This window comes from Sus scrofa, chromosome 16, assembly GCF_054392235.1.
Source record: "Sus scrofa isolate SSC_HxYL_T2T_F1_AM1 chromosome 16, Sscrofa_HxYL_maternal_Yorkshire_Landrace_v2.0, whole genome shotgun sequence".
NCBI classification, from domain to species: Eukaryota; Metazoa; Chordata; class Mammalia; order Artiodactyla; family Suidae; genus Sus; species Sus scrofa.
In genome coordinates, this window is record NC_139398.1 from 52,471,293 (window position 1) to 52,498,417 (window position 27,125).

The following is a 27,125-nucleotide window of genomic DNA, read 5'->3' on the forward strand; positions in this document are numbered from 1 at the left end:
TGTCTTTTTGTTCCTAAAAGCCTCTCTAATCATCCCTGAAGGCCCATGGAGGTGAACTTTCTCCCTGCATGCTTGTGTAATTCTTTATATACTTCTCTCTTATAGCACTTACCTCATCGTTTTTTTGTCTGTTTTCCCATTATTCTGTGAACTCCTGGAGAGAACAGACTAAGCCCTGTACATCTAAAGTCCCTTCAAAGCATTTAGTATAATATCTGATGCACAGTCAAAGCTTACCAGATGCTTGTGGAGTAGAGAGTGAATGAATGAATTAGAAGAGGCAAGTAATAAATAAAGAGGGACCTTGCCAAAGTTCCCTGGCTTTTGTCACCACTATTCCTGGAAGCTCTCCCATTGTGGCCCACACATTACTAGGCATTTCTTATTTGCTCATCATAACTTGTTTCTCTTGTGTTTTCTAATCTCTCTTTAGGTGGGTGTGGCCATGGAACTGATTTCATTCCAATGGGGTGTAATAGAAGGGATGTGTACCACTTCCAGGCTGAGACTTCAAAACTTCTGTCTTCCATGTTTCCCTTTCAGCTGGCTGGGCAATGCCCAGAATGACCTTCAAAGCAAAGGGCTGAGGGCAGCCAGGGCTCTGTCAGCCCAAATCCTTGAATGACTGCACTTTCTCCGCTCACTTCATCTACTGCCACCCCAGAACACCTGCACTGAACGGTTATATGAGAGAGAGGGTTCCCTTGTGTCAAGCTACTGCACTTTTGGGGTCTGTTTGTTTGTTTCCACAGCTAATGTTGCTCTAATATAGGACCCAGTAGAATTTTCTCAGTTTAAACCAGGTTCTGAATGTGGTGACTATTATATGCAGGGCAGCACTATATTCTGAAAAGCCTCCCTGTTGTCTCTGGCTTTTTCTTTTTTAGAAAAAGGTCGTTCGTGGTATGAGGCAGCTGGGCAGTTTTCGAGCAGTAGGCTGAGGGTGAGAAGGTTAGGTTCTATTCCTGGGTCTGCCCCCCACTGGCTTTGGGTTCCCAGCCAAGGAAAATGACAGCATGGATGCTAAAACAACTCACCCAAGGGGAAAACACATAAAAGCAAAAAACAAAACAAAACAAAACAAAACAAAACAAAACAAAAACAAAAAAAAACCCTCCGAAAAGCCAATCACCCAGCAGAAATGCAGGTGATGGTGATTTCTGCAGCAGGAGAGAATAACACTCATGTTTCATCTCTTCCAGGCTTCACTAGTCTTAACGCCTGATGCCTTCCAATTCTACAGACACTGCTTACTGATTCCAAGCCTGGCCAGCTGAGAGGAGCATTTTGACCTTTCTTTGGTGCAGGCAGACTACAGATGCACCAATCAAAATATTTCTGTCCTTGTAAGTGTCAACTTTCTAAGCCATAGGAAGAATACTGAGTTTACTTATTTAAAAGACAGACAAAAATGCCATAAGGTGCAGCATTATTGCTGGAACCTACCAATCAGTGCTTGCAAGCTGCAACCTTTCTTGGCTTGGCATATAATCTATTTTTACAGAGTTTGTCCCCAACACATCTGCATCCCATGGACAGGCTCCTTGAGTGCCTGTTGTCCGCCCAGAGGAGGGATAGCTATTCCTTATCTTTTTCTACCAGACTTTTCTGTGTTTGCTTCTGTGGAGAAGGAATCACAGCAATTGTTTCTTGAGACCAAAGTTCTCTCAAAAAGTCAGAGGTCCCTAATTCCCATCCTGGGGATTAGAGCTTCCCCCCAATCCTCATCCAAATCTGCCATCATATTAGACTCCTTTAGTGTCTCTAGGACTGGATGCTCCCTTATCTGGTCCTCGGCCCTGCAGAATGGCACCACTGACATTTAAGTATCTAGTAGGCATAAGAATCACTTGAAGAATGTCTCCTAAATGAGTGTAGGCTTGTAGGGTTCACCCCAGGGATTATGATTCAGTACATGTAAGGTAGAGCCCAAGATTCTGTGGTTTTAATTGGCACCCCAGATGAATCTGATGCTAGAGGGCTAAGACACATACTTAAGAACACCTCTTACTCTGGCTATGAGTCATCTTTTAAAAAAATAGATAAGTTCTTACCCTTTAAAAATTCTTTATGTTTTCCATGGAGTTCCCATTGTGGTTCAATGGGTTAAGGGCCTGACATTATCTTTGTGAGGATGTGGGTTCAATCCTTGGCCTTGTTCAGCCGGTTAAGGACCTGGCATTGCTGTAAGCTGTGGTGTGGGTGACAGCTGCAGCTCTGATTTGACCCCTGGCCTGGGAACTTCCATATGCTGCAGGAGTGGCCACAAAAAGAAAAAAAAATTCTTTATGCTTTCCTGCTGCTTTCAGGATCGGGTCCAGACTCTTTAGATGGCAAATCAGTCCCCTTAGGAACTGACCCTTATCTATTTCTCTAGCCTCCATTCTCACCAGCTGTCCTCCAGGTCTTGTTCATTTCAGTCATTCTGAGTTAGGAATTGCTATTCTTTCTTTCTCTGCTTTGTGAATGTCACTCTCTGCATGGACCATTTTTCCCCTTCTTCTGTCTTTACCTGTTTAACCTGTAGGCAGATGAAACCCTCCTTTCCCTTGGTAAACCAATCTTTTCTAAGATAGTGCCCACCTCAAGGAGAACTAATAAAACCTTCCTGCTGGTGTAGACCCATCACTTTTGAGCATTTTTGCACTGTCATCTCACTGTTGCAATCAAAACAATTTGGAAAACAGAACAAAAAGTGGCTCCTGGCTATTTCCAGGAGCACTGGATGTTGCAAGACCATGTCATGACCCAGGGCTCTTAACCAGGAGACCCCATTCAAACACACCAACATATGAAAATGCCCCCATCCCACATGGAACCTAAGTTATATCTCACTCTATGAGTTAAGTAGGATTGTACTTAGGGTCTCAGAATGACTGGAGAAGAGCTGCCTGCCATCCTGACCTGGTCACATCAAGACTGTTATCTGCAAAAGAACAATCTCAGTGGGTCACTGTATGGTTGGTCTCTTTGTTACATAAATTTAGCTTTCACTTTAGCTAATATGAATGGCATCATGCCTCCTAGGGAACTCTGTCAGGATGAAGAACCCAACTCAGGAATGAACCCCTCATTTCTTGCCCAAAAATGTTTTCTACAGGAAAGCTCCATGAAGAAAGTGAGCAGATAGAGCTTAGCCTGACCAGTCCATGCAAGCATCTAGTAACCTGCAGAATTATCCCCCCAAAAAAACATGCTCCCTCCTTCTCGTTCCCCTGAGGAAGCAAATAAACAAAGCAAATAAAAGGAAAATAAGCAATGCGAAGAGTAGGAAGTAGTTCCTCCTTTTGAGAATTCAGAATGTGGGTGCCCACCATCAATTAATACCGGGGAAATAACAGGAAATTCTCTGGAGGGAAATGTGAAAAAGGGAGGCATCTGCTTTTGGGCTCTCTGAATAATAAGTCTGAGGAAAGCCAGTATCTTTCTTTTGCAGGCTGTTTCTACCTTCTCATGAATTGCACTACTGCATTTGCATCCAATAGCTCCTAGCCTCCCAGGAAACAACAGAGCCTTGCCATTCCCCCAGCTTCCGAAGAGCCTGCAAAGCAGACATCACCGATCCCATTCTATAAATGGGAAAACGGAGGCTCAGAGGTTGAGTGATTTATTTAAAGTGCAATATAAGAAAGCAAAGAAGCCAGCAGGAGATAAGAGCTCATCTAACTCCCCAGTCAATTTTCAGTTCCCCAGATAACACAGAACCTAAATAAACGTACATCAACACCATATGGTATCAGCAAAGCAAGGGGATGTTGGGCACTGTTATTAAAATGGGCTATAAAGGAAAGATAGTTTGAATGTGTGAATAGTCAGAGAGCAAACCATCCTTTTGATAATTCTCATCATTTTTAGTTCAGTAACCCAGGGTGACATGAATTTTGATGGACTGGACAACTTTACTAATACCTCTCCAGTCCTTATTTTTAACACTAATTATAATAAATCACAATTGTTATGAATGCTCAATAGGTAACAACTTAATTAAGCATGCTTAGAATGCTGGCTTATTAAATATTCTTCTTGGCTAGAAATCTTAAGGTCCCTGTAAAGGGCTTGCTTTGAATTTTGAAATGAAAATCCACTCTTGTGTTCTTTTGCAATAATCTGTTTCCGAATTTTCTTCAGTGCTGGGAGGGAATGTAGATTTAGTAAAACTACATTGCAAACCTGTTAACCTATAATAGCAACCAACTAATCCAATGCATGGCCCCCTGGACACAGCAATGCATCCCACTAGGCTGCCATAAGGGTAAATACGATTTGTCTATAGAATTAGGTTTCGCAGTTAGAGTCCCCGCTTTGGGTGTGTGATATCCTGTGGACTACAAGCAGATTTCACGTCCCCAAACAGATGGGCTTTCCCTTTATGGGCCACTCTTACGTTTTCCAGGCAAACTGCAGCTGTGCTAATGTCCCTTTGTGTAAAGGAATGTTTAAGTTGAACCACTTCCCTTTACCTGATGTGTATTCAGAGTTTTGAGCCAAGGACAACTGGGATATGCCAACATCTGCAGAAGAGGAAGATTCCTTTCTTTGTGCTGTTTAAGATTGACTGTGACAGGCAGAAAAAGCTTCTGTGGATACCAGTGAGGGTTTTTAGTTACAAACAACTATAGCTAGTAGAAGCAGGAAAGGGAAGCTTAGTAAGAAATTTGTGGTGTCTCTAGGAATTTCTAGGAGGACACAGAACCGAGCTAGGAGGGTTTACAGGAAGAGTGGCCAGGTGGCATTGTCAGGCTGTTCCATGGGAGCAGACGCCATGGCTCCCCCTGGCAACATGCCCTGGGATGCTATGACTAGGACCCCTGGCCCTGCTGCCTCCAAAAGTGCGTGAGTCTCTGCCTCCCTCACCAGAGGGTACTCTTCATGGCATTGTTTTCTTCATGACATTCTCTCTCAAACTGAAATCTCATGTGGCACATCTGATTAGTGGAAACTAGATCCCATTTTTGTAAACTCATCTCTAGCTGTAAAGGACTCTGGGAAAGCAAGGTGTTTGACCTCTCCTGCAGAACGTGGAAGATTTCTCAAACACTGAAAGGATGCTCAAAACACAAACAGGGAACCACAATATAAAACATCTCTACTACATCTACCATTTTTCTGTCCAACAGTCTATAAACTTTCTTCCATACTAACATTCTAAACAACAATAATCACAAGAACAAAATACTTCTGCCTAATATCATGCTATTTTTCCTGTAGAAACTAAAAAAATAGGAGTTCCCGTCGTGGCGCAGTGGTTAACGAATCCGACTAGGAGCCATGAGGTTGCGGGTTCGGTCCCTGCCCTTGCTCAGTGGGTTAAGGATCTGGCGTTGCTGTGAGCTGTGGTGTAGGTTGCAGACACGGCTCAGATCCAGCATTGCTGTGGCTCTGGCGTAGGCTGGTGACTGCAGCTCCGAGATTCGACCCCTAGCCTGGGAACCTCCATATGCCGCGGGAGCGGCCCAAGAAATAGCAAAAAAAGACAAAAAAAAAAAAAATATGCTTACCCTTCTCTCAAGAGGGGTGCAGGGTAAAGTCATGTCATTTTCCAGATTGAATTCTAAGCTCAGGTCACCAGGGATATTCATGTTCTCCAATTCAGTCACAATCTCATCTTGATATTCTGTGTCCCAGACACTAAAATATAAAGCTAATTACTACCCTGTGTTAACCACACATCCTATAAAAATGGAAGGGAAATAGAAGAAGGGGGAAAGGGAAGACTAGTCAGTATATATACATGGCAAGGAAGATATATGAATGGCTGCTGTTGCCATTGTTTTGGCAAGTGGTCATGTAGCTATGGATGACTTTAATGACATCCTTTTCCCACAACCATGTCATGTTCTTTTGCCTTCAGAATCAACATGTTGGCAAGGTAGAGCTCTTTACCTGAGAAGGTGACCCTAACTTTCACTTCTAGACTGTCAGACCTCCTCTTAGTGATCCTTCTTATATGTGGTTGACATTGAATTTTACCGCTTGACATGGCAATACACAAAAGTACCTAAAAAGGATCTCCTGGGTTCCAGAAATAGTCCTTGCACAAAATGGTATAATGTATCCTAATTTATCTTGTCAATTGGAATCATCATCCCAGTCAACACTGAAAACCCCTTTATTGCCTCTTTTTCCAGTGGCATGAAAAGTCTAAAATATCCTCTTCTTGACAAGAAATTTTATTTTCTAATTTGATGAAATAGTCCATGTTCCTGGTGGAACCATTCTTCCCTCAAGCACTAAGACTTTTAAATTGGCAGAGCCCAGAATTGCAGGGGTTGAAAGCAAACTTTTTCAATGGGGCCATTAGATGTAATTAGAAGTGCCCCTTTGCTCTATGCTTTGGTTTCAAATCCCATGTACTTTGGTTATAGAAGGGGAGATAGTGCCATAAATTTATCATGGTCAGATGATGTATCACATCCTATGCACATTACTCCAAACTCATAAGTTGTCACTCAGCTGGTACCAGCTGGCCCTGGAAGCAAGACTTCAGTTGACCTTTTCCACCATTCTGTAAGTTCACGATGGGAACTCAGGATTCTCTGAATCATTGGAAAATTCCTTTTTGTCCTCAATTTAAATTCTCAAGGTCCCATTCTTCCCTATTAATGTCCTAACTCTGATATAAAAGAGTTGAAAAGGCCATGATTTCAATTGACCTTGTAATTTGACAACCCCGTCAGGCTCAAACTCAGGCTTTAGTCCTATACCTGAAAGGGACAGTTTAACACAATACCAGAAGATCCCTGTTCCTCTAACCATGTCCTGAGCAGAGAATTTACGTTCCCCAGTGTAGTTAGAAGTAGCCCTTGAATTATTCATACTGGTCATATTATTCGAATTCCTCATGCCACAGTGTTCCCTAACCCTTGTTTTCACAGGATACTGATTTCAAGCTACTAGAAGTGAATATTTAAACTATTCTGCCTGTGGGGTGGGGAGTTCTTGTCGTGGCACAGCGGAAACAAATCTGACTAGCATCCATAAGAACCCAGGTTCCACCCTGCCCTCGCTCAGTGGGTTAGGGATCCGGTGTTGCCATACTGTGGTGTAGGTCACAGATGTGGCTCAGATCTGACATTGCTGTGACTGTGGCATAGGCTGGCAGCTAAGCTCCAATTTGACCCCTGGCCTGGGAACCTCCATGTGCTGTAGGTGCAGCCCTAAAAAAGCATAAATAAATAAATAAATAAAATTAAAATAAATAAATAAATATTCTGCCAGGGTCCCATTTGCTAACATGAGCTGGGCTTTTCACTGATTTCTTACCCTAAAGGCTAGGCAGTTATGTTAGATGTCCATTTCTTTTCTTTTTCTTTTTTTTTTTTTTTTTTTTTTTTTTTTTTTTTTTTTTTGCTTTTTAGGGCCACACCTGTGGCGTATGGAGTTTCCCAGGCTAGGGGTCGAATCGGAGCTGTAGATTCTTGGCCTACACCACAACCACAGCAATGCCAGATCCAAGCCACATCTGTGACCTACACCACAGCTCATGGCAATGCTGGGTCCTTAACCCACTGAGCAAGGCTAGGGATTGAACTTGCAACCTCATAGTTCCTAGTCAGATTCATTTCCGCTGCGCCACGACAGGAACTCCTAGATGCCCATTTCTTTTATGTTTTTGTGGCCTGAAACCACTTCTGAGACCAATTTTTATATTGGTCAAGGAGTTCTTAGTTGCAAACAACTGAATCCACTTTAGCTACTACATATATATGTATACTATATTAACTATGTGGAATAGTTCACAGAGATCCAGAAGACCAGATATAGAGATATGAGCCATAAACAAGGTCTGATGACCATAAACCTGATGCTGTGAAGACCCTTCTGCTACTGCTGCCTGTACAAACCTATGGCTCACTTGGCTGAAGGATTTCTCTGCTAGGACTCTTAACACAGCTTCTTCTGAAAGATGGCCATCTCTCCACTACTTTCCTCAACAGGGTCTAGTTAACATTTCTTCATGTCACTCTCTTCTAAATTTAAATATCAGAAGGGAATGTTTGATTCTAGGTCCTAGTTGTATAGCTGTGCCCTAATTTGCAGAAGAAACTGGGGCACAGAGGGGATGGCAGGACTCACAAGGTGGGGAAATTCCCTAATATATAAAAGCTATTCAAAGTATGAACTATGTCCTTTACCACCTCCAGCTAGTACCCATTTTTTTTAATTTATTTTATTTTATTTTCCCACTGTACAGCAAGGGGATCAAGTTATCCTCACATGTATACATTACAATTACATTTTTTTCCCCACCCTTTGTTCTGTTGCAACATGAGTATCTAGACAAAGTTCTCAATGCTACTCAGCAGGATCTCCTTGCAAATCTATTCTAAGTTGTGTCTGATAAGCCCAAGCTCCCACTCCCTCCCTCTCCCATCAGGCAGCCACAAGTCTTTTCTCCAAGTCCATGATTTTCTTTTCTGTGGAGATGTTCATTTGTGCTGGATATTAGATTCCAGTTATAAGTGATATCATATGGTATTTGTCTTTGTCTTTCTGGCTCATTTCACTCAGTGTGAGATTCTCTACTTCCATCCATGTTGCTGCAAATGGCATTATGTCATTCTTTTTTGTGGCTGAGTAGTATTCCATTGTGTATATGTACCACATCTTCCTAATCCAATCATCTGTTGATGGACATTTGGGTTGTTTCCATGTCCTGGCTATTGTGAATAGTGCTGCAATGAACATGTGGGTGCATGTGTCTCTCTTAAGTAGAGTTTTGTCCGGATAGATGCCCAAGAGTGGGATTGTGGGGTCATATGGTAGTTCTATGTATAGATTTCTAAGGTATCTCCAAACTGTTCTCCATAGTGGCTGTAACCAGTTTACATTCCCACCAACAGTGCAGGAGGGTTCCCTTCTCTCCACAGCCCCTCCAGCACTTGTTATTTGTGGACTTATTAATAATGGTCATTCTGACTGGTGTGAGGTGGTATCTCATGGTAGTTTTGATTTGCATTTCTCTTATAATCAATGATGTTGAGCATTTTTTCATGTGTTTGCTGGCCATCTGTATATCTTCCTTGGAGAACAGTCTATTCAGGTCTTTTGCTCATTTTTCCATTGATTGATTGGCTTTTTTGTTGTTGGGTTGTATAAGTTGCTTACATATTCTAGAGATTAAGCCCTTGTCGGTTGATCATTTGAAACTATTTTCTCCCATTCTGAAAGTTGTCTTTTTGTTTTCTTTTTGGTTTCCTTTGCTGTGCAAAAGCTTTTCAGTTTGATGAGGTCCCATGGGTTTATTTTTGCTCTAATTTCTATTGCTTTGGGAGACTGACCTGAGAAAATATTCATGATGTTGATGTCAGAGAGTGTTTTGCCTATGTTTTCTGCTAGGAGTTTGATGGTGTTATATACCATGACCAGGTAGGGTTCATCCCAGGTTCACAAGGATGGTTCAACATACACAAATCAATCAACATCGTACACCACATTAACAAAAGAAAAGTCAAAAATCATATGATCATCTCAATAGATGCAGAAAAAGCATTTGACAAAGTCCAACATCCATTCATGATCAAGACCCTCGCCAAAGTGGGTATAGAGGGAACATTCCTGAATATAATCAAAGCCATTTATGATAAACCCACAGCAAATATAATACTCAATGGGGAAAAACTGAAAGCCTTCTCACTCAAATCTGGAACAAGACAGGGATGCCCACTCTCACCACTGCTCTTCAACATAGTTTTGGAAGTCTTAGCCACAGCAATTAGACAAACAAAAGAAATAAAAGGCATCCATATAGGAAGAGAAGAGATCAAACTGTCACTGTATGCAGATGACATGATACTATACAGAGAAAACCCTAAGGACTCAACCCCAAAACTACTTGAACTGATTAATCAATTCAGCAGAGCAGCAGGATATAAGATTAACATTCAGAAGTCAGTCACATTTCTGTATACCAGCAATGAAATATTAGAAAAGGAATACAAAAATACAATACCTTTTAAAATTGCAACTCACAGGAGTTCTCGTCGTGGCACAGTGGTTAACGAATCTGACTAGGAACCATGAGGTTGCAGGTTCGGTCCCTGCCCTTGCTTAGTGGGTTAACGATCTGGCGTTGCCGTGAGCTGTGGTGTAGATTGTAGACGCGGCTCAGATCCTGCATTGCTGTGGCTCTGGTGTAGGCTGGTGGCTACAGCTCCGATTAGACCCCTAGCCTGGGAACCTCCATATGCCATGGGAGCAGCCCAAGAAATAACAAAAAAAAAAACCAAAATAAATAAATAAATAAATAAAATTGCACCTCACAAAATCAAATACCTCAGAATACACTTGACCAAAGAGGCAAAGGACCTATATGCCGAGAACTATAAAACTTTAATCAAAGAAATCAAAGAAGATGTAAAGAAATGGAAAGATATTCCATGTTCCTGGATTGGGAAAATCAATATTGTAAAAATGGCCATACTGCCAAAAACAATCTACAGATTCAATGCAATCCCTATCAAATTACCCATGACATTTTTCACAGGACTAGAATAAATAATACAAAAATTTACATGGAAACACAAAAGACCCAGAATCGCCAAAGCAATCCTGAGAAACAAAAACCAAGCAGGAGGCATAACTCTCCCAGACATCAAGAAATATTACAAAGCCACAGTCATCAAAACAGTGTGGTAATGTTATCAAAACAGACAGACAGACCAATGGAACAAAATAGAGAACCCAGTAATAAACCCTGACACCTATGGTCAATTAATCTTTGACAAGGGAGGCAAGAACATAAAATGGGAAAAAGAAAGTCTATTCAGCAAGCATTGCTGGGAAACCTGGACAGCTGCATGCAAAGCAATGAGACTAGAACACACCCTCACACCATGCACAAAAATAAACTCAAAATGGCTGAAAGACTTAAATATAAGATAGTTCCCATTTTTAATTAGAATGAGTATTTTGATTTTGAGTGGTATATTACATCAACCTCACAAAAACAATCAGAGACAGGACTTCTAGAGATAATCCAATCAAGCCCCAAACCTCTGCCTCCCACACGTGGAAGGTACAGAATTGTCTATTCCCATTGCACACAAGTCTGTGAGGCAAGTGAGTCATAAGGAAGACTCGTACCCTGTACACTGTAATCCAAATTCCCACTGAGTTATCTTACTTTTACAGAAGAAGGTTTGACATCTTTAAGTGAAAGATCATGGTTTCCAGCCTTGGAAATGTAGAGTAATCTTGGTTATAATTTTTTAAATGCTGGGGATATGTCCACCCATAGGACAAGGCTGAAAAAGTAGATAGACACACAGAAATGCTTTTAAAAAACTGTAATTTTTTAAGGGAGCCATGAGAATCATATAAGAAAGCAGGGAACTGTAGTGGTTATCTTTTGTTATATGCTCAACATCTATTCCCCTTTCTTTGGGTGAAAGTAGTTGCTGGGGGAAATTCTCCCCCAAATATTAATCTGTGCACTTGGCTGACTCTCTATCCTTCTGTTCCCCGACCTTGGGTGAATACACAGCACAGCTCTGACTGATGAGCATATTCCATTGCTTTGGGGATGACCATGTGACTGAAGTCAGTGCACAAAAACTCAGTTTTGATGGGGATACGTGGTGAGAAACCCTCTTTCCCTTATGCTTTAAGTGGCAGGATGTATGCCTGGAGCTGCTGGGGTTACCACAGAAAAAGCTGCCTGAGAATAAAAACAAGACAGAGAAAGAGCTGAGGGGCAGAGAGAGTCTTGGTACTGATGACATGTTTAAGTCTCCAGATCCAATTCAGCCCACCTCCAAGAATTTCAACTGATCCACTAATTTATTTGTTTTGGTTTTTAACATCACTTTTTGTTAAGGTTCTGATACTTGTAATTGAAGGAGTCTAACCCAAAACACCTAAGCAACTTCCACATTTGCATGGCTTTGGAGGTGACATTTGTGTGAGTCATTCAGCTTCTTTGAGCCAGGGAAGATGGAGTGTCTCAGAGCCCGCTTAGTCCAGACTCTTCCACTTGGCATTTCCAGTTCCTCCAACAGCCTGTTAGAAAAACAAGCATGAAGTAAATCATTCTCACTCACAGGTGCACCAACTTGGTTTTCATTCCACACAGAAAGCCGACCTACCACTTTGTGGAAGTAATAAAATGAAGTAAGGATGGTGCATAGACTGTTTTGAAGCTCCCTTAGGTCCTTGGAATTTCATTCACAGAACAAGAATGAACTATAAGAATTAGTGCATCTTCCAAAAACAAAATCATACTCCTAATTTACCAGTAAGGTGGCTGGCTCCATATTTCCTTGAGCATCTCAGAAAAAGATTATGTCCAAAACCCAATGCTTACTTTCCAACATATATATCTTGCCATATGATGATCATCTTGGTGCATTAGGCTATTTCCAGTGTGGGAGGGGAAATATCTCTAATGGGCTGCTGAGGATTAGAGTACAGCTGAATGAAAGAGTACATACTGAATGATTCCAGTGATATGAAATTCCAGAAAATGCACACTCACAGAAAACAGTGGTTGCTGGGGACAAGGGTAGAGGGAGGGAGAGATTGCCAAGGGACACAAGGATATGTTTGGAAGTAGTAGAAATGTTTGGTATCTTGGTTTCATGAATATATATATATGTGTGTGTGTGTATATATATTCACACGCATCAAAATGTCCACTTTAACTATGTAAAGTTTATTGTATGTAAAATCTACCTCAAGAAAGTAGTACAAAGAAAAGGGCATACATTCAACCCTCTGTATCCATGGGTTCTATATCTGTGGACATGAAGGAGAGATTGCTCTACCCCATTTTATGTAACAGACTTTGGGATCTGCAGAGGGTCCTGGAACCAGTCACCCCCGTGAATACCAAGAGATGACTGTAGTACCTAACCAAGTAAATGAAGCATGAAAGGAAGAGCACACTGAGCTGTGGGATATATAGCAATTTAGTGGAAACCTCCACCATCCAGTGAGCCCCTCTACCTAGAGAAGCTTATCACAAAGTTGCTCAATGTTCCTAAGCATAAGACATCTTAAAAGGCTTATAGGCCCCGGTTTCTCCTTAACCTGTATGCAATGATATCTGAAATTCCCACTAGCATTGTCACTCCTGCGGAGCCCCTGGAGACAGGAGCGTTTAGACTGAGTGTATGCATCATGTTGCCTCATTAGCTAATGCCTTACTTTATTTACATCAGTGGCTCCCAACCTTTCCCCCCAGGAACCCTATATTACACACCAGGGAGATTCTGTGACTCTAAGGTTCAAAAGCAGCTCGTATTTTTTCAAGTGATGAGTCTTGCGTGTCAGGATAATTATCGGAATTCCCAAAGCTCTTAAACCTTAGGCTGCACCTACTCTTTGCCCAGTCCTCCTATTCCCAATGCCCTCCTTCATCCCCTCACCCACCACAGAAACAAGGATTGACCATCATGACAGTGGTCCTCATTTTTGACCTTGGCATCATGCTGCTTGTTCATGGAACCGAACTTCCCCCTCCAGTTGTTTCATGCCTATAACCCCCACCAAATTACATACTCCTTATTCTTTTTTTTTTTTTTTTTTGGCTCTAAGACCAATAACTTACTCAAATGGTTCTACATGTGCTTTTGTTTAAATCTTTAGAAATGCTTCTTTCCAGGCTGACCTGGGTTGCAAACATGTAAGGTGGCTATTGTTGCAGAGTGATTGTTGAATTCGATTTACCTGTGTGGGTCCACAGCCCTTCTACTGAGGTGGGAATAATATATAGGACTGGCAAATTTAGAATATAGGGAGGACATGAGGATAAAATCAGGAGCAGAAGGGAGTGCAGGTCCTAGTGGGGGTGCCATAGATGGGAGCACAGAGTGTTGCAAGACCAGATGGGGACATTGGCTTCATCCCCTGTTCTCTCTCTTAGTGGTTCTAAAATGTGACCTGAAGCTCTGGACAGAATATCCTCCCTGGACCCTAGGATCCACAAAGTCTTGTTTTCACACAGAGGAGGCAATTCAGATTTAAGTTAAGCTTTTTACTTAAGGATTTGTTAATCTGTGCATCTTAAAGGGGATAACACGGAGCCTTGCCTTTGCTCTTGGTATCTGTACCCTCCACAGTCACACACAAGCTTCATTTGTGAAGATGTCTTTGAAATGTATTCACTGAAGATAATTATAGAGGTCTAACACTTCTGCTCTTCAATTAATGCTATAAAATTAATGGTCCTTCATTTTTACATCCTATGCAAATGATGGTGTCATCTCCAACTGTAAGCCTCTCTCCTCACACGCTGAATATGATTAGTGTCCCTTAAAGCCGAATTAGAGCATGTGACCTTCTTGGGTATTGCAGGAATGAAACCTTCACATGCTATTTCCCAGGTTTCATTAGGATATGTTCTTAAAAAGCAGAATTTCAGAGTTGACACCAACACACGTTTCAGTGACTGATCTTTTGGGGTTGTGGCCTTAGGAGAGAGCAGACAGGAACTGGAGGAGAGCTCGTAAATCTCCTGCTTTCAGCCTGAGATTTACCAGGCTCCATAATAAGCACATTTCCAAACAAAGGACAAAGAGATTCTGTCAGATAATGAGGCAGGTATAATAGAAATGCAGTGGTATTCAAATATTGTACCCATTAGAATATCCTTTTGCAAATGGACCCAGGGGAATGCTTGGTCTGGAGGAAAGGAAACATATTTTCTTGACAAGAGGTTTTGAGAACTAACAAAAATGGCTGGCTCTGGCTTAGAAAGGAAAAAAACTAAGGTGTTATAGCTCTTTTATTTTCAAGGACTGGAATATCAGGAACTCCTGACTTTGTGTCTTCTGATGAGGATGCTGACATCTTGCAGGAAGCACTGCATGCATACGTTGTTCCACAAGGTGTATTTCTGCACTGTAGGCATCACCAGTGAGCTGAAAACACAGCATAGCTTGAGTGCCCTCACCCTCAGAGTCAATATCCTCACTCTTGTTTGGAGAGTTTTCATCAAATAATGGGATACCATCTGGTATTTGAGTCCCAGGGAGAGTGTGCGCGTTGGAGAGGACTGGGGACTAAGGAAGGTGGCAGAAAGGACAGGAAGGGAAGAAAACATTAAGAACATTGACTATCCTTTCTCAAGTAGAGGAAAAAGAAATTGTAAGCAGATTCAAGCCACTAGGGAGGAATTGGGCCCTAGTTTGATGAATTCTGCTGTCTCCGGCAGCCAGGGTCACGTGGATTGATGGACATACCCCTGAAGTTGAGTTGAAAGAGAATCTGCCCATTTATTCTTTGTGATCTGAATTGGGTGAGACACAAATATTTAGAAAATTTTTTTCTGGGGCAAGTGGGTATTCCTTGGTGGCAGGAATACTGACTATGAGTTGAGAAAAATTGGAAGTCTGGAAGAGGCAGGTTTAAACAGTCTGCCTGCAGCCATCGGTTCACCTGGTGGGAGATGAGAGTTGCAAACGGGAAAACTGCTGAGCTTTTGCACCAGGGAGTTCTGCATTTCAATGAAATAGAAAAGACTTCTCGTGTGGGTGGCATCACTTTGCACAACCCTGTTGCTGTTTTCTGAACAGCTGTGGCTGCACAATGCAAGTTGCATTCCCAGTGTCCTGCTCCCTTAGAGGTAGGACTTCTGGGAGATGCCCCCACACATCGCTGTGGATGTGTAGGATGAACATGAGGGCTGGATCAAAAATAGGGGCTGACTTATGTACTTACAGCAAGGTCAAGAAAATCATCTTCATCAGAATTTTTCTGAGAGAGAGCCCTGAATATCTTTGGCTGAAGAAGTACTTTAGCAAGCCACTTCTGTGGAGGGTAAGACCCAAGAGTATATTCAAGCTAGAAAAGTTATTAAACGTCTCTGTATGAGATAAAAAGAGAATTTGTCATAATCATAAGAGGAGTGAAAAGAAAAGAAAGGGAGGGGAAGTGGGTAGGTGGGAGTGCTCTTACCAGCAGGAGGTAAGTCTGTGCCCTGTGTAGGGCATCCCCTCTCCATGGCCCTGGCCCTAGCCCCAGTTCTTTTCTTCTTTTTTTTTTCCTTTTTATAGCTGCACCTGAGTATATGGAAGTTAGGAGTTGAATCAGAGCTGTAGCTGCGGCCCTACACCACAGCCACAGCCATGCTGGACCCAAGCTGCATCTGCAACCTACAGCACAGATCCTTAATCCACTGAGTGAGGCCAGGGATTGAACCCTAATCCTCACAGTTACTAGTCAGGTTCTCACCCCCAAGTCATGATGGGAACTCCTCTAGCCCCAGTTTTTAAATAAAGAAACAAATCTCACAAAATGCTAGATGTGAGTGGAGGTTTGGGAAGTCCCTGAAGGAGCAGAGTTTCAGGTCTGGTTGAAATGGATGAACCAGAGGCTGCACCTGTGACTGAGCTTCAGTGGGAGGAACCCACAGCCCTTAGGGCCTGGAGTGTCCCAGCAATCACAGCACACACTGTGGACTTCAGTGGATGATAGAATTGGTCTTGAATCAAGTTTGTCTTATTCTCCCAAAGTTGTGGGTGGAGAGAGAATGAGCAGCTAAAATCTAGGTTATATATGGCAAACCATAAAGTAACTGGAATATCTAAAGATGCCTGTTATTAGCGTGTATTGTATGAGATGTGTTATCTAAAATAAAAGGAAATATTGCGGGATCTAATGTCCACATTAGATAAAGGAGACCTGACCTTTAAAGAGGTAAATAAGATAAAGTGAAATCATATGGGTGAACCCCAATCCATGTGAGTTACTTGGAGATAAGCCTTTCAAAGGAGTGATTCAGTTACTCTGAGGTAATTAATAATCCTATATCACTGGTGTCTTTATATAAAGAAGGGGTGACACCAGGGGTGAGTGTGCAGAGAGAAGACCATGTGAAAAAGCCACAAGAGCATAGCTGTGTGAAAGCTGAGAGAGGTGCCTTGGAGGAAACAAACTCAGCTGACACCCTGACTTTGGACTTCCAGCCTCCAGAACTGTGAGAAAATAAAATTCTGTGGTTTAAGTCACCCAATCAGTGGTATCTGGTTATGGCAGCCCTACTGAACTAATACAAACTGATATGGAAGAGAAGGAACCAATACTGAATTGATATGCTGGAATGAATTCCAGATGATTCCCCCCATCACCCCCCAAAGCATCTCACCCCACTTTAAGACCCCATCTTCTTTCTCCTCTTCCTTTCACTGCTTTCAGTCTCCTTCCAGATGACTCCCCCCATCACCCCCCAAAGCATCTCACCCCACTTTAAGACCCCATCTTCTTTCTCCTCTTCCTTTCACTGCTTTCAGTCTCCTTCCAGATGACTCCCCCCATCACCCCCCAAAGCATCTCACCCCACTTTAAGACCCCATCTTCTTTCTCCTCTTCCTTTCACTGCTCTCAGTCTCCTTCACGTTGCTATCATTCTGGTCCTAGTGATCTGACATCTACTGAAATATGGGGAGAAACACCTCCTAATTCTTGGACTTTGGGAATCCTCTGAGGCCTTTCTGGTTTTTCCATCTGTCCACTTCCCAACTTGTCTTTGTCCTCTGTGGACACAAATAATGAACCCCTAAGGGGGCATGGAAATTTAAAAAATATGAGCAATAACTAAACTACCTGAGGAAATATAATACAGTAGTAGCCTGTAATTCAACTTTTCATCTCCCCAAAAGAGAAACATTGTCCCAGTACTTAAAGCATTCATCATATCTTAGAGGAATGCTCTTATTTCTGGTTCATGGACTCAATGTGGCATTTATAATTATATTCTGGAGGCTATGTTCTTAAAAATTTTGGTTTTCATGCTAAAAGTGAGTTTTACAAATATAATTACTTATTAATTCTCTTGAAATGCTGTGATTTCCCCCTTTTTTTTGGTTATAACTCATCTGCAACAATCTGTTTTTTAGTAGAAACTTTAAAATAACGCACATGTGCCTTGGCCTTGGTATATCTAAACGCTGCAGTACATTGGTGATTTCTGCAGAACATTAAACCAAAGTCATAACAATGAGTAATATTTTAATATAATGGAAAATGATCATTAACTTTTCTTGACAGGAAGGAAATGAATTTTCCTTATTGTACACATTCTGAGAAAAGTAGGTATGAGAAAATTTCAAAGGATGTTCTAGCCAACCAGAATAGGCTTCAAGTACCATCACGACAATAGCCTTAGAGAGTCTGGTGTCAGTAAACTGAACAAGCAGAGCTTCTGAGGAAGAGAAAGTGGTTCAATGTCTCTCAGAAATATATGTAAATGAACTTGAGATTTTAGAGGGTGATTAATCCTACACAGAGTCAAGTGCCTTTCCCAGGGGTCTCTCTCAGATCTCAGGTAATTTGCCATCATGTTCCCCTCAAAGTGGATGTTCTGTTGAAACTCCATAAACCCATTTCAGCTTAAAATGATGTAACAATAAAATTGTGCGTTTATTAAATATTCTATGTAAGCCACAAGAACTTCAAAATATTTTGTAAGATATCTAGGATGGTGGTATAAACAGTTTTTCAGAAGTCACTCACCTCAAAAGTTCTCTTTGCCACAATCTCAATTTGTCCAAGTCCCTTATGCCACCACCCCTCAACATTCTTCCCTTGACCCACTTCTTGTCACCTCTGTTTCCTTTTCATTTTTCTGTCCCAATGGTTCTCAGCTGCCCCAAGACAAACAATTGTCTAGAATAGATACACCCCCTAGGATTCTCCTCCCAACATGTGCATCCAAGTCACACCAAAAGGGAACAGAGACCAGATGTATTAATTCAGTGATCCAAGATCAATGCAGGAAATAAGAAAGCAGACCAATTTTTAACCCATCAAGACAACGTAATCACTTGATTCAATTTTTTTTTTTCATTTCAGTGTTTTTGGGCATCATGGTTATGCAGCCACAATGCTCTGGGGGTCTCTCCTTGGATCTTACACTGCTTGTTTTGGCTTACGGACCAGTGCATACTTTTATGGCCATTCATTACTACAGGAATGAAAATAAGGCCCTTGAACCACTCCCCACCATCCTAAAGCAGCTTCTTCTTACATGGCCTTGGATCAGCTCGCCATCCACGTCCAACAGAACAAATGCTAGCACAGGGGTCTTCCGTGGCTGAGACAGGTATGTGCTCCTTCCCTGCAAGGCAAGGCCCCAACAGCAGTTCCAATGCATGCTGACTGCACTTTGTAGCTGGCCGGACTGTCTGCAACTTGCACCATTAATCAAAAAAAAAAAAAAAAAAAAAAGACTTTTCACATCTCACCAAGTTGTCATCACAGATCAACTTTTTGTTCACAGTGTTACTCCCTTCCCATTGTCCTGCTGCCCAGTGTGGCCCTGGGAAGGGAATTCTTTTGGACATGCTCCCATTGTAAATGCTTGTGAAGCATGGGCAAGTGCAGCAGAGGCCCCACCTTCCTCTGTGTAGGCCCGTGCCTCCCTGGGGCAGGACTGACAGCAAAGGCTGAATTCCCGCACTCCTGCCACTGGTGGAGAAGAGCTGTGCTGGGCTTCCCTCAGGCCTGGGTACCCACTGCCTGGCCACAGAGCTCTTCTGTGAGGAGCCTTGCAGGGGGCACAAGACTTTTGTGATCAACACAGGAAAATCAATAACATTCAAAGCAATCACAATCTTGCACATGACAAAAATGAAACAAACAGCAAAACCAAACCAAATCTAGGCTTTAAAAAATGAAAGTCTGACTTCTGAAGATCAGAATTCTGATAGATTCTGTGCCAAATGATGTCTCTTGAAATATCTTTAATTTGCTCTATTCCTTGCCCTCTCTATATCCCCATACTCTACCCCTTCTCCATCAGGATCTTAAGCCTTTACAATAAAATGTAAAATTAGGATGGAGGTGGAAGGACTGAGAAAGAACAGAGAAGCTGATTAACACCAAAATCAAATCATTTTCCCATCCGTTCCTCCTTGCTTCACTTGACAGTTCTCTTGCATGTATGAAATAGGTCTTCATCCAACTCTTCCCTCAGGGGCCAACATGATAGACTAGGTCCTACATACTTTTCTCTTTTTTAATTCTAGTTGTTTAAAAAAATTTTAGTAGTGTACCAAATATGGAGAAACACTGAGAAACAGAAAACGCCAAAAAGAAGACTGGGGCCAGACGCTTTTGCTGATAGAGCCATAAGGTAAAGGAGATCTGAAGTTATTAACTCCAGTAAGACAGAGAGCATATCCTTGAACTACTTGGTAAAAAGGACCATCTCCTATACCAACTATAGATGCTCAGTGGTAAGGACAACAAGAAGGACAAACCCAACATGTTTGCTGCTGATGTTCATCCATTCCTCACTTCTGTTCACAGTGCTTCCTGGCAGGCATCCATGGCGCCATATGCTTTGGGGAAGTGGGAATGCTGAATGTTGTGGTTATAGGGAATTGAGTCTTATTGCTTCATAAGACTCCGGGTGGCAGAATTGTTCTGGAAAAAAAAATGCCCCAATAGGTGTGTGATGAGAGTCTTAGAACAGGATAGGACTTCAGAGAGCCCCTCCTCTAAACTCTTAATTATACAGGTGAGGAAATGAAAGTTCAGAGAGGCAAAGCAACTTGCACAAGGTCACGCAGGTGGTTAGTGCTTAGCTAAAGTATTGGAGTCAGAATCTGGGATTCCTGATTCTCATACCCTTTAGTCTGACTTAGCTTTTGTGAGCCTTGGGCTTCAGGCTTCAACCCCTGGCTTTAAGGGTGACCTGAAGTGTGCTGACACTGATGTTTCCCATATTTTTAGCCATTAAGGTAACAGGAATCTTTTGGGTGTCTTGTACCAAGGAATTAATATCAAAACAGGAAAGAAAGAAAGAAAAAATTGGAGCTTTAGAGACGGAATGCATTGCAGCTCTGCATAGACATTGGCTTAAACTCTCTGAACCCGTTTGAACTGAGGATGATGATCATCATCCATCCATATTGAATAGGGTTCTCGTGGAAACGAAAGATAATATGTGAAGAGAATGAAGCAAAGACCCTGGCATATAGTAAATACCTAAAGATAGCTATAAATGTCCTCTAAAATCCCAGAGCAAGCCCTGAGCCTGAGAAGCTAGGTCAGTGGGACAGAAGCCTGGAGCATTCATGGCACAGGATGGAGTTCCCTTCGACTGCCATTGCAGCCTGAGCCATTAACAGACCAAAGACTCTTGCATAGGGACATGTGTGATGCAGCCCTTTTGGAATGAGATGATTTCCCAAAAACCACCCAAGAAAATCAGTCTCTGAAAGTGGCATCTAAGAGAGGAAAAGGTTTTATAACATTAGCGTGATGTATGGATTCCTGATGAAATAAAAAGAAAAATAGGCCTGGAATAAGAAAAGAATCAAGAGGGAAAAAATGTTTGGAAAGAACTGATCCTGAAGACAGAAGAGGAAGATTGGAATCCTGGCTTTGCCTTAACTGCTGTGTGTCTTCAGGAACGTCACTTAGCTCCTCTGAGTTTCAGTTTCCTCAACTGCTAAGTAAAAATAAAACTATATGCCTTATAAGGTGACAGACATAATGTTAAAACATTATTTTAAAGAAATAAACTATATGTTTGTTTATTTTAATTATGTAACAAAGATACAAAGAGTTTTTCAGAATTGCTTTTTTTCACCTACAGTCAATTAATCTTCAACAAAGGAGGCAATAATATAAAATGGGGAAAAGAGAGTCTTTTCAGCAAGTGGTGCTTAGAAAGTGGGACATCCAAATGTAAATCAATGAAACTGGAACACACCCTCATACCATGCACAAAAATACTCTAAATGGCTTAAAGATGTAAATGTAAAACAAGACACCATCAAACTCCTAGAAGAGAACATAAGCAGAACATTCTCTGACGTCAGCCTTACAAATGTTTCCTCAGGTCAGACTCCCAAGGAAACAGAAATAAAAGCAAAAATAAACCAATGGGATTTAATCAAGCTGACAAGCTTTGGCAGAGCAAAGGGAACCATAAAAAAACAAAACAACAACAACAAAAAAAAAAACCCACAAGAAGACAACCTACAGAATGGAGAAAAGAGTTTCAAACGATGTAGCTGACAAGGGCTTCATCTCTAAAATATATAAACAACTTACACAATTCAATAGCCAAAAAAAAGCCAACAACCCAATTGAAAAATGGGCAAAAGACCTGAATAGACATTTCTCCAAAGAAGGTATACAGATGGCCAACATGCACATGAAAAAATGCTCAGCATCACTGATTACTAGAGAGATGCAAATCAAAACTACCATGAGATACCACCTCACACCAGTCAGAATGGCCATCATTAATAAGTCCACAAATAACAAATGCTAGAGGGGGTGTGGAGAAAAGGGAACCCTCCTGCACTGTTGGTGGGAATGTAAATTGGTACAACCACTATGGAAAACAGTATGGAGGTACCTTAGAAAACTATACATAGAACTACCATAGGACCCAGCAATCCCACTCTTGGGCATATATCCGGACAAAACTTTCCTTGAAAAAGACATATGCACCCGCATGTTCATTGCAGCACTATTCACAATAGCCAAGACATGGAAACAACCTAAATGTCCATTGACAGATGAATGGATTAAGAAGATGTGGGACAGATGTACAATGGAATACTACTCAGCCATAAAAAGAACAAAATAATGCCATTTGCAGCAACATGGATGGAACTAGAGACTCTCATACTAAATGAAGTAAGTCAGAAAGAGAAAGACAAATAACATATGATATCACTCATGTCTAGAATCTAATACGTGGCACAAATGAACCTTTCCAAAGAAAAGAAAATCATGGACATGGAGAACAGACTTGTGGTTGCCAAGGGGAAGGGGGAGGGAGTGGGATGGACTGGGAATTTGGAGTTAATAGATGCAAACTATCGCCTTTGAAATGGATAGGCAATGAGATCCTGCTGTATAGCACAGGGAACTATATCTAGTCACTTATGATGGAGCATGACAATGTGAGAAAAAAGAATATATGTATGTGTGACTGGGTCACCTAGCTGTATAGTAGAAAATAGAACACTGTAAACCAGCTATCATTGGAAAAAAAAATCATTAAAAAAAGGAATCGGCTCTTTAAAATATTTTACAGAAAGAAGTAGGAATTAAAAATAATTGTGTCTTCTGGTTCTGAGGTCTGATGTGAGCTTAGTTTTCTCTTACTTGATCTTGCCTTTGAGAGACATGCTGTTGCATGCACATGCTGTCAGAACCACCTGACTTATAGTTGCCTTGCATGTGAGACTCCGCTCTGGAGAGGTGGCCAAAGGGCAGCAGGGGAGGGAAGGTCAGTGCAAGGAGCAACCCCTGGAGCCTCGACAGGGACCACATCTCTTCTCTCCTCCACTGGTCCCTTCCCTAAGTGACAGTGACAATGTGGCATCCCCAGAGCCTGCAGGGAATAGACAACAGAAGTCAGAGGGGAGGGAAGAATGTTTTCTGAAAATACAGCAGCTCCTTTTGAACTTGGATTGCTGATGATCTTTGTTTTGAATTATGCTTACCAACCTAGAGTATGTTCCACTGTCTGGATAAAAGCAGGCAGCCTTGTTGTTCCCATCTGGGGAAGGTGTACCTGGATTGTGCATACATGAAGCACACAGACACCAGCACATACTGCAGCCCACAGATCTGCAGCCTGCCTTACTTTGCTCAAAGAGGCATCCTGGAGCAATTCCCACTCACAGTCCTTAAGTCCAGAAAAGACAAGAGCTCTGCTTCCACAAGCAGCATCTCTTAAGACTGACTTTCATTTTGGAGCTGCTCTAATAAAGAGGGTCAACTTGCCAACATCATAACAGACTGATTCCTTTATTAGAATTATTTGAAGTTGCACCCTTGTTGATCCAATCACCCAGAGACTCAAAGGCAGAGGGGGAAAAAGGCAAGTAATTAAAATACATAAAGCAGAAGAGGTAATTACTGGCATATATTATGATCAATAAAATGACAATTTAAAAAGGCAAGCTTCCTACTGTACCCTAGCTAGCACACCATCTCTGTCACAATGGGGAGAGGCAAAAAATTCCTTAGGCAAATGACATGAAGACCTGTCAGCCTTCTGCCTCCTCATGGAGGAACCATCAGTGAGCACTGTAGTTGTTCTCAGTGGTTGTGTGGGTACCTTGAGCATAAGGTCATCTTTAAGATATGATTCTCAACCCTTTCCTTCCCAGACACATATAAACAGTGTTCACAAGCTCAGACTCCCAAGGAGATAAGCAGATTTATGTTTCGAATAAAGAATTTGGGAAAAGTTAATCTCTGCTGTGATTCATAGTTGTCAAAGGTTGATGGTACATCATGAATCATGGCTCTCCTATTGGCTCAGGAGAGGCTATCACAGGACAGGCTGAAGGCACCACCTTACACTCAGGATTGTTGACACCAGGCCATTTAAGAAAGAATATTCCAGGGAGTTCCCTTGTGGCACAGTAGGTTAAGTATCTGGCATTGTCACTGCAGTGGCTTGGGTCATTGTCACTGCAGGAGCACTGCTGTGGTGTGATTTCAATCCCTGGCCCAGGAACTTCTGCATGACACAGGCAAGGCCAAGAAAACAAGAAAGAGTATTCCAGTGCAAACATGAAAGAGGGTTGTTACACATGGATTATCTTGAATCTCCAACTTGTAAAAATAAAGTTTATCTTTAAAGCATACTTAAGCTACAAGAAACAAATTCTGACCATGGACTTCAAAGCTAGTTGAGCTCTCCTTGTATTACAAACCATGAGTTAAGGACATTCTTCACAGGTAGATCCTTGAGGGCATCTTAACTCAACTTCAGCACTTGGTGTCCTTGTGGAAGAAGAGGGAGCCTCTGGCTTGAGGGTGCAGCCTGGGACCACCTGCCGTCTGGCCATCAATGTCCACGGTGGGCCCAGCCTTGTGCTAGCTGGTGCAGAGAGGTCCAAATGGAAACAGGAGGCCTGATTCTTGTTCTTAAAGTGCTGGTTAATCTACTGGAATGGGCAAGATGAACCCACAAGAAAGCCTATGCTCAGTTTGGGTAAGGATTGTCCTCAGAGCTGCTTCCTCTTGTGTGGTATTGTTCACTCTGGATCCCAGAACTTAGCAGAATCTCTGGTGCTTCAGCAGATTCCCAGCCTGTGCTTGTTTCATGAGAAACAAAATCAGAAGAAAACTAGACATCATCAACAATGCAGCATACCTGGGCTTTTGCTGTGAGCCAAGACAAAGGAGTCAGTTAGGGGATGCCTGTAGCTTTAGCAAGGTTAATTTGGAAGCAGACTGGGAGGGTAGAGGGATGACATTCTTTATAAAAAAAAAAGTATAAATGGATGAATTTGGGAGAGAGGAAAACATGAAGATGGCATGAACAAATGGCCCTTGGCTAAGAGTACCAAGGGTCTCCAATTTTAGATATGTCATGTTTCTGTAAACCATAGGAAAAGGCTGATCGCCTCCCATCAGTTCCTGTGTGTTCACTGCTCCTCCCTTTGCCTGAGTATATCCTGCCCAAAGGGAAGGAAAGAAGGTAGAGATCTTCGATGGCTGGAACTGAATGCCTGGGATGTTGTAACCTGAAATGGAGAAGGAAAGATATCTCCTGAAATGAGAAATGGGAGTGCTTAGGAGAAGGCTCAGGGGGTGGAAGGCAGGCCCTCATGGCTTTGGGGAATGTTTGTATTGGAAGAGGGGCTGCCTTCTACAGGAGCAGGAGCATTCCTAGGTGGCTGAACCCCTGGCCTAATCCTAATGCAACACCTAGGGACTTTGAGCGGAAATAAGCAGGAAATTATTAAGATTTATGTGTCTTCAGAAAAAGTAAAAGCAGAGGCTTAATGTGGGGAAAGGTCAGAATGCCAACATCTCTGCTGCTACCCCAGAAGTTTACATGCTCTGAAGCTCATACCTTTATTTTGAGTTTACCCTCTTTCCTAGGGGAAGATTCTGGACGTGGAGTGGGGTGCCAGACAGGCTTTCACACTGCAAACTCCCCAGATGCTGAACAGAGAATCTGGTGGGAATCCCCCAGGGCTGGGAAGGGGTGTCTGCCAGCAGCAGAAGATGTATTTTCTACTATCTAAATGAGACCCATCTCTCAGTCAGCTCACACTTATGAATCTTGCAGGTTTATTCTTCCTGATTTTAAGATGCCGGAACCTATGACTAAAAGAAAATGGGTCAAATCCCATCCTAACAAATCTCAGGAGATGTTCTAATTCTTTGGTAGTCCTTAACATTGCTTACTTTGGGTGTTTGCCTAAAGGAAGTAGGGCTTGGAAAACATCTGGTTCTACAGATTTGGGGAGGCAATTTGATATAATTTGTTGGTAATAGGATTTGATCTGTACTAAATCTGAATGTCTGTGTTATTTCAATGGATTTAATGAAGTTTTGTTTGTTGTTAAGATATATGCACTATTGTCCTTCATCCTGTCTTCTGGGGACTCCAGGGGGAGAGATCAGGCAGGCTGATAATAATAGTATGCTTTATAAGGAGGCATTACTTTGTCAGGGAGTTCAAATATGATCTCATTAATATCTTACCTTGGGGAAAGCTGAAGGGAGAGGAGATGAGTTATTCTAAAAAAAAGGAAAAACCCATATAAGAAAGGAGCTGTGAAATAAGGGCCAGCCTCACCAATGCTACCTGTGGTGGTGAGTTTCCAAAGAGGGCTCCCTCAAGAAATCATGTCTTACATTATTCATGCTTTGTGTACTCCTTATTTCTTGCATCTGGCAGGTTCTGTGACTTGCATTTGACTGATGAAATATGGCAGAAGTGACACTGTGTGACTTCTGAAGCTTGTGCAGAAGATGCTTTGCATCATCTTCCAGGAGTTCTTGAAACACTTTTTGGGACCCAGCTACCACATAGTGAGAAGACCCAGCCACACACAGGTGCTCCAGTGGACAGCCCCATCTGTGCTCCAAGCCACCATCAACTGCCAGCCTTGTGAATGAACCACCTTGGACTTTCAGCCCCATTGAGCCTGCAGACAACTCCAACCCTACATACTGCATGACTGCAGTAGGATGAAATAGAGTAAGTGATTACTACCCACGAAGCCTTGTTAACTTACAGAACTGTCAGACAAATCAATAAATTATTTTAAGCCAGTAAGCTTTGGGGTGGCTGATTACAGAGCCACAGCTAATCAGAACACTGCTCTCAATATTTGAGTAGATGCTGCTTGGTAGAAACTTAATCTGGACCTCTTGGAACAGCTGTTAAATAACGAGCATTC

The 27,125-nt window shown here is 42.0% G+C and overlaps 1 long non-coding RNA gene across 1 annotated transcript in view; it reads left to right on the plus strand.

Moving 5' to 3' along the window:
• The window catches only part of LOC102167681 (uncharacterized), a 310,638-nt gene that overhangs the window by 187,114 nt on the left and 96,399 nt on the right, over positions 1 to 27,125 (plus strand). The window contains exon 3 of the long non-coding RNA XR_014831400.1: positions 26,621 to 26,923. This is a non-coding gene — a long non-coding RNA (uncharacterized LOC102167681). The remainder of the gene's footprint in view (positions 1 to 26,620; positions 26,924 to 27,125) is intronic.